We start from the raw sequence: 12,694 nt of genomic DNA, 5'->3' as shown, positions 1-12,694 counted from the left end.
ACAGATGAGGATCTTAAGGGCTAATGTAATGGTGATCACTGAAAATACTTTTTTTTTTTTATGGTCTTACCGAGTTATTATCTGCAAGATTATGCACATTTCTATGAATTATCTATTTAAGTTCTGTGGACTGCATTCTGCTGCTATACTTCATTTCACCGAGTCTGGCACCATCAGTGATGTCCTCAACACCTATAGCACTGATGAAGTCCTTCAGCACTGATATACGTTTTTGTATTGCCTTTATATAGGATCTCAAAGCAATATAATGGAGACTTACCTAGTGCAGAGGATTTACATCAACTGTACATGCGTTGAGGACATCGCTGATGGTGCCCGACTCGGTGATATTGAGAACAGTTAACCGGACGGCCACAGGTAATGTGGAGTGATGGCGTGATGACTTGGATTACTTACACTGCATGTTTTGGTGTGATCCCAGTATTTTGTCTTCCTCTTATTTATTGTAAAGTCATAAGAAAAAGTATCATTATCCCCAGTAATGTTCGAAGCTAAACGAACATTAGCAGGGCTATGTGGGCGGGTCCTTGCTGTTCGCCCCTCCCCTATCTAGTGTTGCCATATCACAGTCCCACTACAAGAGTTGGAATAATGAGCAAGAATGAGCCATATGGCAAGGAAGTAGATAGGACGTGTTTGCATTACCCTGAGGGCCCTGCCAGAGATTAATAATGAAACTCAGCGAGTTTATTATTTTCCTACTATTCAATACTACTATCTATAGAATACAACAAATAAATTATTTTGAAGGGTATTAACCCGCCCCATCCCGTCGACATATGGGTACGTTGCAACATTTTGCACATGCCAGTCTCAGTGACGTATTGGTACGTCGTGCAATTGCAAGGTCCCTAATTTGCACAATTTTCAATTTTCGCACGTGATTTTTTGTACGTATACACGGGACACCTTCCTCTATTCCTCTACAAGATGCCAAGCGGGGACAATGCCTTACACCACATAACCTCCCCCTCCCCCCCTCACACCATTGTCTCGGCAATTCACCTGTTACCAGTGACCTGGCCAGTAAAGATGTTCAGGGCCAGAGTGATTCCCCAATTGATGACAATGTGGAGGACAAAGTTTACATAGCATTAGAAGAAGAAACAGTCAGAAGTAATGATCAGGTAATGTGGCAAAAGAAGGTCAGGTATGGTGATGAGTTGGTGAGTGAAACAATGCTTATAATGCCTATATTACTGCTTGAAAACCAATATACCCTCATACTACATATAAATTCGTACCAAGTAAATAAATAAATACCGTTTATGAGTTGTGTGAAATAGTTACCCTCCCATAGAACTCGTTTTCTTTGGTGCCAGCCTGTTAGAAAACCCAGTCAGGTAAGGGGGTACTCCTACCTGGATCGAGTATTTTAAACCTCAGGTGAGCGATTTCTCTATGAATTTTCAATGTTTCTCACCAAAAGCAGAGGTTTTAGCAAAAAAAAAAAAAAAATCGAAAATACCTCGGGATTGGAGGGTGTCAGAGGTGTGAAATAGCTCGGGACGTGTCGGGTTAAAGCTATAGGCATCGACTTTTTTTTTTTTTTTAATGATAGTCTAGGAAGGGTGACCGAGTTCATTTTGTTTGCTTTAGACGAGTGGTTAAATGCTTCAGATGGATGCTTCAGACGTCGTAGAGGCTGTTTTGGAAGCAGGGGGTGGGTATACAAAATATTAAAGCAGTGAGCTGAACATGTATAATATGTTTCCTTCTACTCAACATTTATTATAAGTAGAATCCAGTACATAACATTAATACATTGAAATTTCCTAAGGTGGTACCATTCTTAACTGGCGGTTTGGGTGGGGCACCAACCTCTGTACAGTGTAGCCACGTTTTCCATACCCGCGATGCCTCTCTCTCTCTCTCCGGGGGGGAGATGTGCGTCACCCTTGGGAATTTTGTTTCTTTTATGAGTGACATAAACTTGTGCTTTCATTTCTTTATTTTGTTTTTATTATATCTAATTATATTTTAAAATATTATTGTTTTACATATGGCGTCAGATGACCTCACTATTGTGGCGCCATGATTTGTTTTCATTCAATCACTCTCTCCCTCCTTCGTTCCCTCCCTTCCTCCATCTCCACTCAGCTGCACTCAACACTGCCCCTGGTCTGCCTTCCCCCCCCCCTCTCTCTCTCTCTCTCTCTCTCTCTCTCGTCTGTGGTATTTTAGGATACATTTTGGTTATTTTTCATTCATTCATTGCCAGACGCCATGTATCCCAAACGGGGTGGACAAGGGCTTAGAGTTAATTGTTTTACAGGGAGGGGCACTAATCCTCCACCAACCCCACTTGACACGTAGGGAGAACGTTATGCCAACAGCATCTGGTGTTCCCAGGCGGTCACCCATCCAAGTACTAACCAGACCCAACGTTGCTTAACTTCGCTGATCGGACAGGAAGCGGTGTACTCAACGTGGTATGGCCGTTATTTTCTATCATAACATAAAGTAGGCACGTCATCACGTGGTTAAGTTTGAACTCGGTACACCTGTTGTAGAGTTCCAGCCCACTCCACCTTACTTCACCTTACTTTCTTTTACATTATAATGTCTATCTATCTATCTATTGCCAGACGCCTCAATCCCGTTTGGGGTGGCCACAAACAAATCGCCTCCAAGTCGCCCTGTCCCCCGCCATTTCACTGCCCTGCTCCCAACTCACACCCCCCTCTCTCATATACCTCTCCACCCCATCCCTCCATCTCATCCTCGGCCTCCCCCTCCCTCTTCCCCCCTCCACCTCACTCATATACACTCTCTTCGTCAGTCTTCCACCCTTCATCCTCTCCACATGGCCAAACCACCTCAGTGTGTTCCTCATAATGCTTCCTATCACATCCACATCCACACCACAATGCTCCTTTATATCCTCATTCGTCAGCCTGTCTTTCCACGTGACTCCACAGGCTCCTCATAAATAACTCGTTTCCACTGCTTTCACTCTTGACTTGTGTCCTTCCAACAATGTCCAAGCTTCACTTCCGTACGTTAGAGTTGGTATCACAATACTTTCATGTAGTAACTTTTTCACTTCCATGCTCACTTCCCTGTTTCTTATCACTGCTTTCAAAGAACCAGCAACCTTTCTTCCCTGCTGTACCCTTTCAAGCACTTCACCCTCCAAACCCCCATCCTCACTCATCACACTACCCAAGTACTTAAACGTACTCACATTTTCCAATTCCTCACCATCCAACCTCGCTGTACATTCACTAACTTCACCTCTTTCAAAGACCATCACTTTATAATGTACATATTGTAAATTTGACTTTATTTCCACACCACCCAGGAGGTAAAAGTCTTGGTGCGTTTTTTTTTTTTTAAGAGGTGTCCCCAAACAGGCCTAGGATAGACGAAGCTCTGGCCAGGTGGGACTGGGTGTGTGTGAGTGTTGCCTCAAGAGGGTTTAATGTATTTTTTTTTAAACTAAGAAATTGACATATTTTTTCTTATATTCCTGCACATTATCTTATAATCATAATTGTGACATTATTACCAACCCCAGAAATACGGTAACAGCCAATAAAAGTGACTTTTTTTTTAAGCAACACTGTAAAATATTTATGCCACGTTTCTGTATTGCCGTATAAATATTTTTCGCATAATAAGTTTAGTGTTCTTTCATATATTATAATAAACACGTTACCATTATATTCTTATGTGTTTATCTTATTGTGATGCCTATTACATATATCAGAGCCATTCACATAGCGGGTATGGAACACGTGGCAACACTGTACAGAGGTTCGTGCCTCACCTAAACCGCCACTTAAGATTGGTACCACCATAACTTGGCTTGTATTGGCTGAAGTACTATCATACGTCTGGCATGGGTGCACATACTCATTGCCCATCTACATGTGTGTTGTCGACTTCAGACCATTCGGTTATATTTTTATTTAATGAATTCGGTGCCGGATAATAAAGCGTATTGTCTTTATGCACAGAGGCCAAATGATCTTATTAGCTTTTATTACCTTTAGCACTAATTCTATTGTCTGTGTCTCACATAACCGACATTGACTGGTTTCAGGTACAAATTTTCTTGTCCCGTCATTCCACAACACTTCGTCATTGTGTCATAGTGCATAGCTCTGAAGGGTAACAATAGTTTTTCTTATGACTGTACTTAACCCTGGCTATGGCTTCTAAGAAAGATGCAAGTGTCAGTGGTGGTGTCAAACGTAAACACCAGTCTGTTCCAACAAAGTCAAGCCTCCTTGATCTTGGTTAATTTGTCCGCCATACCACAGCAAAGACTAAACCCCCTAACAACAAGACACAATGGCATACTAATGGAAGGCAGGGGGGCGGCCCGTCCCGGGTGACAGCCATAGGGGTTGCCGTTTAGCTGAATGGTAACTTTTTCATTTCACCGTTTCAAGGTTTTCAGTATTCTGTCAGAAATTAGATAGAAAGTAAATGGTTCTATGCTGCTTAATTTTCATTAATCCTGAATTCTGAAACTACCGTAAAACTATTACGGCGAATTCTCGTTTGCATATTATTCATCTCTGGGAGCTAGGGGGTGCTAGTGGATAGGTCTGCCCTGGTTGTCAAATGCTCTAGGAACGCCCCTGACCAGATATAGCAATATATATATATATATATATATATATATATATATATATATATATATATATGTATATATATATTGTAATAAAAGATTGATTATATTATTATAACAGTATAATTAATATGAGATTTTCATGATATGCCTAATTTTGATACAAAATAAAAGGTGATAAAAATACACCTGAACATACGTCAGTACCTTACAAAATTACGGTTCTGATAAAGACTGTTATGCTGGTGTTTTTAAGGCGACTTCTTGTCCTAAAAACACTAGCAACTGAAGCGGGGTCCTCTTTCTAGACCGGAAGTAAAGCACCCACGAAGGAACAGGACATAAAATCCAGGCAGTACACCTTAACACATCTATTACCTTAATTCTAACAGTTACAATACAACACAGAGTGATATTTGAGATACAGGGGAACAGGGACACAAAGTTAACCTTCAGCACCACAAGATATAGTCACACTTAGTACACAATACAAAGCTCATACAGGGATGTCTTGAATTGTATAAGGTATTGTCTATGTGTCACTTTTAGGCAGGATATACACTGAACTGATCACAGAGGGGATAAACAAGATTGGAAGTCTGTAGGGGAAATACTACTATAAATAAGACAGGGTGCGGATAGCGACACTTGACACAGTCACCTGGTCACGGCAACACTCACACACAGGCTTTTAATCTGCCCGCGCACCCTAGTCTTATGTGTTAACAGAAAGTTCTTTTATTGGGGGGACTTGTATAATTACTCTAAGGTTCATTCTCTGTCCTGCTGGCACTGAGTTCTTTTGGACTAATGGTAACTGTTGCTAGTTTCACACTGGTCTTCACTTAGTCATTGTTCACTGTTCACTGTTTACCTGTACCTCCTGGGTAATGTTCATTCCATGACAAGGGCGTGAGGGTAGAGCCCTAGGGGGACCCGGCCTGCAGAGGGGTCGCCTTACCCGGGTACATACGTTGGCTGTGGCCGTGAGCTCACCCGTCGTACAAGGAGCAACTGAAGGGCATACGGGGCCACTCCTTCCCCGCCATGTATAGGGACCGTCGGCACGGTGTTGCTTCTGTAGTAGGGGACAAGCCGGAGTAAGGGGCACAGAGGCCACACTCTCTCCAGTTCGTACTGAGGCTATCTTCAGGGGCTTCTCTACCCTGGTACGTGCCACGGCCGGAGCCGGATACCTACCCGTCTTACAGGGAGCAACTGAAGGGCGTATGGGGCCACTCCTTCCCCGCCACGTATAGGGACCGTCGGCGCGGTGTTGCTCTCGTAGTAGGGAAAAGCTACACGTATGATAGCAGGGGCTCTTTACCCTGGTATGTACTCTGGCCGTAGCCGGGAGCTGATCTTTCCGACCAGAAGCAACTGAAGGGCGTACAGGGCCGCTCCTTCCCCGCCACGTATAGGGACCGTTGGCGCGGTGTTGCTCCTGTAGGAGAGAACAGCAGGAGAGGGATGCACTGGGGCAACTCTCCGGGGTGTACTAAGGCCCTTTGGTCACTTTACCCTTGTACACTTTATTAGGCCGTAGCCTTGGGCCTCCTGCCCTAAAGGGTGTAACAATTGCCGTCAATACAGTGTTACCTGGGACTGAAGCTAGTTCAGTCCCACCCCTTTTCTGATGATGGTTGTCCCGCCCGCAATGTAGTTGCCTTTCCCCGGTCACCTGTTGTTGGGGCAGTTGCGTGGAACAGGGGCTCAGGACCGTAGTGTCCTGGTGACCCTCTTGATTGGGGTCACTAACCCTACCGTTGTATTCTCCTGGGGTGGTGGTGCTGTGGCAGCCCGGTGGTGGGATGGGGGGTGGTGAGATGGGAGGTCTGGTGGCGGGAATTTTAAGGACAATTGTAATGGGTAACTTTTCAGTAAATACACCAAGGTATCGGCGACAAGTTTAAAATACATCAAATTATTAAACACTATGAAAAACTAATTTGATAGTGTACGGTAATTCGAGCGAAAAAACGATAATTTTGAAGAGCTGGTGCGATAACTCCCATTTGAAAGTGTGGCAACACTGGCTGTGCCTTGGCACCGCTTCTTGTTGTGTTGTATATCTTGGTGATTAGTTTGCTTCAGGGTATAGCTTCTAAGGCTTTACTATTATCTCTTGTTATAATAAATGTATGCTGGGCAGGTGTCATGGCGTTGACGCCGTTTGATGCTTGTAGCTGCCTGCACTCTTGGAGGGGGAAATGGGTAATGAAACCCGCCCAGCTGGACTCGACTATTTATTCGGTCATACCTGGAATTGCGATTTTACCCTCGCAATATGCTATAATGGCGTCACTCATCATTGCTATAACACTTGGTCATACGTAGAATTATAATTTATCCTCAATATGCTATGTTACACCGCAGTTTTTTTCGCATACATATATCACTTTGAATTCTCATCCTTATTTTCCTACGTTTATAATCGGGTTATGTCGTGACATCAACCATGTGCAGATTAATAAGTATTCTAAAAGTAAGCAATGGCAACTCACTTGTGGGTCCATTTTATGTTGTACATTATCAAGGTGTGGGTAGGGGGTACGTAACACTAGTCCCTTATGGGCATAATATCCTCACAGGATTGTCGTGGACTTGCACGTCGCGTGTGAATTCCACCCTTTGGAGTCTCTGTCTAATTATCCACAGAATCAGTGATACCTTGTCCTTCACTTGTCCTGGCTACCCACACACTGGCCCACACTCGCCCATAGTGTTTGCTTCGGGGCGTGGTGTTCGCTCTTATCTTCGAGCTAATGGATGTTATGCTTACGCAGCCGTTTACACAATACTGTGTAAGCGTCCTTCTGCCTCTCTCTCTCTCTCTCTCTACCGTGTCAGACGCGGTAAGAATGCTCGTTGTGTGAGATAGTCCGTAATGTGCTGGTAGAGTGCAGTGCTCTGAATCCGTGTTGTGAAGGAGTAAAGGGGATATGGGGAGTGACTGTTGAGAATGAGGCATTCACTTATTTTGGATTGTGTAGGCCTGCTAATTAATGTTATGGCCCTGTTCAAAGTAGGAGGTGTTAGATCTTTGTTTGGTTTATGAGTATTGATGATTCTTCCATGTTTCCAAATATTGGGAATGCAACAGTGTGCGTATGAGTAGTTGATGATGTCTGTAAAGACCTGGATACTTTGTGGTTCTAAATGTTTCACGCATAGATTACAGATGCCATCCGGCCATGTTCCTGTAGAGGTCTTTGTTTTCTTAATAATGTTAAGTATCTGTTCTGGAGTGAAGTAGGTTTCATTGTGATTGAGTAGAAAAGGCTGTCTGTGTTAAAAGGGCTGTTTTTCAGATGCAGTGTGTTGGCGTAAAGTGACTTAGGTATGCGTAGTGGTTTACGATTATGTTTCTTCTTTGTAGGATGGGATGTGTTGTGCGTTGGAGGTGATGGCCGCATGGGTCTTGGAAGTGCATTTTGTGATTCAGTGACACTTAAATGTTTTGTAGACCAGAGACTTGTCTGTAGAGTGACTAAGAATTGTTAGAAAGGCCTTCCACATTTCCGTTTTCTTCATACTAATTTTGTTGTTTATCTCATTGTTTAGTTCTTGGAGCCTTGTAATGGTGTTCTGCATGTCAGGAGAGGCGAGTTGTGTTTGAGTCTGTTGCATTGTCTTAAGAGGCGGACAATCTCCTTTATAAAGTTTGGATTGTAATGTCTTCTGCTGTCTCGTGGGATGTTTGTTGGCGTTGAGTATGACATTGTTGACCACTGTAATGTGTCAGTTAATGTTGGTTTAGTGTGCTGAAGTGTTATTCAGTTTCTTCAGTAAACTTTTTCCAGTCAGTTTTCGGGTAGTTTATGTGTGATAGGTGTGATCGTTCACGTTTGGATTGTGTCTCTGTGGTGATAATGATTTGGAGATGATCTGTTCCGAGTCTGTGTTTGCCAAATGATGCCGAGTGCAGATGTTCATGAAGAGAATGTGATGTATGGGGAAGAAGGGGTGTGGTCTACATGGTGTGGGATGAGGGGATCATGTGGGGTGTCGTTGAGAATGTACAGTACAGGATCAAGAGGCAGTGCACCTCCAGACTCAGTGCACTCTGTCAGCTACAGGGTCAGACCTTGTAGGGAGAAAAAAAAAAATCCTTACTTTACCAACAGTAAATTACACCAGTGGTGTCCTATGCCTTCCCTGCATGGGCTCCCATCCTATCTAATACCCATCACAGCATCTTGCAAGTCTTACAAAACAGTGCCCTATGCCTCACCATTGGCTGCACTAAAACCACTCCCATAGGTCACATTTACACTGAAACTAAAGCCCTCCCTGTCATAGACTACATTAATATGAGGGGTACTCAATTCTAGCAGCAGCCTGTGCCAGTACACAACACCACTGTCATTACATGACAGAGACACACAACACACATATGTGCATAAAACAATAACACAATAATATCCAACCTCCAGACATTCCAAAACTATCAACGAAAAACATCAACATAACTCAGTTCACGCTCAGGGCCATACGATACCTCGATCACAACACCATCCTACAAGCTCCCCCGCCCCCTGCTGTTCACCAATCGGAGGTGTCCTTAAATACAGATGATTGAGTTAATCGATCATAGTTTAGAGCTGGACATCACCTAGCCTTCCTCCGCTATCAGCCTAGATTTGGGTAAGGTGGAATCAGATGACACATGCCCCACTTGTATAATAGACCCACACAACACACATAATGGAGCACTACACAGCACACGCCATATTAAGGCACAGACACATCAATGGTGTAGGGAAATTACGGGGCGACCACATAGGGGACAGTTACGTTTCTGCCCGGAATCATACTAAGTCTGTTCTTCGCTCTGCTGAAAATAATTTCATCCGTACTAAATGCTCTCAACTCTCCAACTCGAATTCTTCCCGCTCCTTCTGGCACTTTGCCAAAAACCTTTCTGACAGTATTACCTTATCATCCTTCTCTCCTCTTTTCTACTCTGATGGCTCTGTAGCTACTTCTACTGATAAAGCAGATCTCTTCGCTCAGAGTTTCTCCTCTAATTCCACCTTAGACAATTCTGGTGCTGTTCATCACTTCCCCCCTCTGACTTCCTCATGGCTGACATTAATATTTCTTCACCTGATGTATGTTCTGCCATCACAGGCCTAAATACTAACAAGGCATATGGGCCTGATGGAGTCCCTCCTGTTGTTCTCAAGAACTGTAGTTCTGTGCTTACACCCTGCCGAGGCACTCTTTCGTCTATGTCTATCAACTTGTACCTTTCCTTCTTGCTGAAAGTTTGCTCTCATTCAGCCAGTTCCAAAGAAGGGTGACCATTCCCAACCCTCTAACTATCGACCAATTGCTTTAACATCCTGTATCTCAAAAGTTTTCGAGTCAGTTCTTAATAGAAAAATTTTAAAGCATCTTTCCTATCACAACCTTCTTTCTGATCATCAGTATGGGTTCTGTCAGGGACGCTCCACTGGCGATCTTCTCACCTACCTTTCAGACTCCTGGTCATCCTCCTTTCGGGACTTTGGCGAAAGCTTTTCAATTGCATTTGACATCTCAAAGGCTTTCGATCGAGTCTGGCATAAATCTTTAATTTCCAAACAGCCCTCTTACTGTTTCTATCCTTTTATCTGTGCCTTCATCTCTAGTTTCCTTTCTGGTCGTTCTATAGCTGCTGTAGTAGACGGCCATCGTTCTTCTCTTCTCCAAGATCTATCAACAGTGGTGTTCCTCAGGGTTCTGTCCTTTCACCTACTCTCTTCCTTTTATTCATCAATGACCTTCTAAGCTGTACATCTAACCTTATCCACTCATACACTGATGACTCCACCCTTGACCTTTCCATTCGGTTCCTGCAACGTCCATCTCAGCAGTTACTACAACAAACAAGGGATGGGGCTATGGCACACCTAATGTCTGACTTGGTTCGTATCTCTGTTCGGGGTTTAAATAATCTTGTTGTTTTTAATGCATCAAAGACTCAGTTTGTACACCTATCAACCCGACAAAATCTTCCACAGGAGTACCCACTAATGTTTAATAATATTCAGGTTAATCCTGCATCATCCTTGAACATGCTTGGGATTTCATTTACTCGAGACTTATCTTGGAAAGATCATCTTACATCTCTTGTAAAATCTGCTTCCAAGAGATTAGGTGTGCTAAGCCGGCTCCATTCCTTCTTTACCCCTGCACAATTGTTGACTCTATACACGGGTTTTATCCGCCCCTGTGTGGAGTACAACTCTCATGTGTGGCGAGGTTCCCCATATACAGTTCTTCTCAGTAGGATGGAGTCAAAGGCTTTTCGTCTCATTAACTCTCCTCCTCATTCTGACTCCCTTCAACCTCTGTCTCTTCACCGCACTGTTGCATCTTTATCTCTTTTCTGTCACTACTGATGGCTCTGAACTGTCACTATGCCTTTGAACTGTCCGCTTGTATTCCTTCACCTCTACGATGGGCGCGTAGCACCCGTCTAGCAGCAAACTCTCATCCCTTTTCTGTCCAGCTTTCTAATGCATGAGTTAACTGTTACTCCCAGTCCTTCATTTATGCAACAGATCAACTCTGGAACGGTCTCCCTCTGTCAGTACTTCCTGCTTCCTATGATATCCAGTCTTTCAAACGCAGTGTGTCCAGGCATCTCGAAATGATTGGATCATGAATTTGGCTCTTTATTGTATTTTGTTATTCTCTTTGATGAACAGTTTTGCGGGCTCATGGCCTTTGGTTCCTTCTTTCTCACAAAATAAAAAGTTGCTTACCTGCGGTCGATGGGTCTGCTCAAACAGACAGACAGGTGGTTGAGCAACGGCATCAACAACAACTAAGGATGGCGTTATACTTACAGATTAAGACTCTGCCTTATGCTTAGGCATGTTCATGTACACCCATGAGCAAAAGTTTGCCGACAGGCCCTGCCAAGCATATGTTTCCAAACATAGCCCATAGAGGGCGCAGCGCTCGTCCACCGGAGAAAGGGAGAAGGGAGGAGACGGAGAGGGGGAGGGGGCGGGAGGGCGCGAGGGAAAGGAACGGGAGGGAGAGGGAGGCAAGAAGACTGGGGAGAAAGAGAGCCTGTGGCGATTGTAGATGAAATATATCGGGTATTTTATTATTATTATTATTATCATTATTATGTCTCATTATTATAGGGACGTGGAAGAAGTTGAGAGGCAGAAGAAAGAGTTACATGTAGAAAGAAAGAGAGAGGTGAAAAGATTAGTAAGAGAGAGTAAGAAGAGAGTGGATGAGGAATTTGGAAGGAATTTGAGTGTAAAGTGGAGGGACTGTAAGAAAATGTTCTAGAAAGAGGTGAAGAGAGTAAGACAGGGTGGAAGTCAAGTTAGCAGGGGAGTGAAAGATAAAAATGGTAGATTACTAGTGGAGAAGGGAGAAAAAGTGAGCAGATGGAGAGAACACTTTAAGGAATTGTTGAACATAGAGGATGCAAGTAATGCGAATATAAGTGGCTGCAGAATGGCTGGGAGAAGGAGGGAGGTGAGAAGACAGGAAGAAATCAGTAGGAGAGAAGTTGTGGAAGCAATGAAGAAAGTTGAATTGGGGAAAGCCCTAGGAATTGATGGAGTGTGTGGTGAAATACTGAAGCATGGGGGAGAGATAGTAGTAGAATGGATGTGGAAGATGTGCAGATTGGCCTGGGAGGAAGGTAGAGTCCCGGAGGATTGGAAGTCAGGTATAATTATTCCCTTGTACAAAGGAAAAGGGGAAAAAGAAGTGTGTGGTAATCATAGGGGCATTTGTCTTCTTAGTATAATAGGAAAAGTGTATGGTAGGATACTTATTGACAGAGTTAGGGAAATAACAGAGGAATTAGTTGGAGAAGAACAGGGAGGCTTTAGGAAGGGAAGAGGTTGTGTAGATCAGATAAACAACAGTTTGAATTTGATTCAGACGATCATAGAGGCCACAAGAAAATCCCCATCGTCTGAGGGTTATGGAAGTAAGAAATCAATTTAATCGTGTCAGGTGATGTGTAGACTGCGAGGTAGAAGGACGTAAACTAAGAGGCAAGGAGAGAGAGAGAGAGAGAGAGAGAGAGAGAGAGAGAGAGAGAGAAGAAGAAGAAGAAGAAGAAGA

The 12,694-nt window shown here is 43.6% G+C and overlaps 1 non-coding gene across 1 annotated transcript; it reads right to left on the bottom strand.

Moving 5' to 3' along the window:
- Window positions 1–2,348: 2,348 nt before the first annotated feature.
- LOC145416371 (5S ribosomal RNA) lies at window positions 2,349–2,467 on the bottom strand. The gene has a single exon (XR_013900262.1). It is a non-coding gene; the product is annotated as a 5S ribosomal RNA (ribosomal RNA).
- Window positions 2,468–12,694: the final 10,227 nt, after the last annotated feature.

The sequence above is a fragment of the Coenobita brevimanus genome, chromosome 105 (assembly GCF_032717465.1).
Source record: "Coenobita brevimanus isolate Jiangsu-jjx chromosome 105, ASM3271746v2, whole genome shotgun sequence".
Classification (NCBI taxonomy): Eukaryota; Metazoa; Arthropoda; class Malacostraca; order Decapoda; family Coenobitidae; genus Coenobita; species Coenobita brevimanus.
Note: the sequence above shows the minus strand (reverse complement) of the source record. Positions and strands in the feature narration are given on the sequence as shown.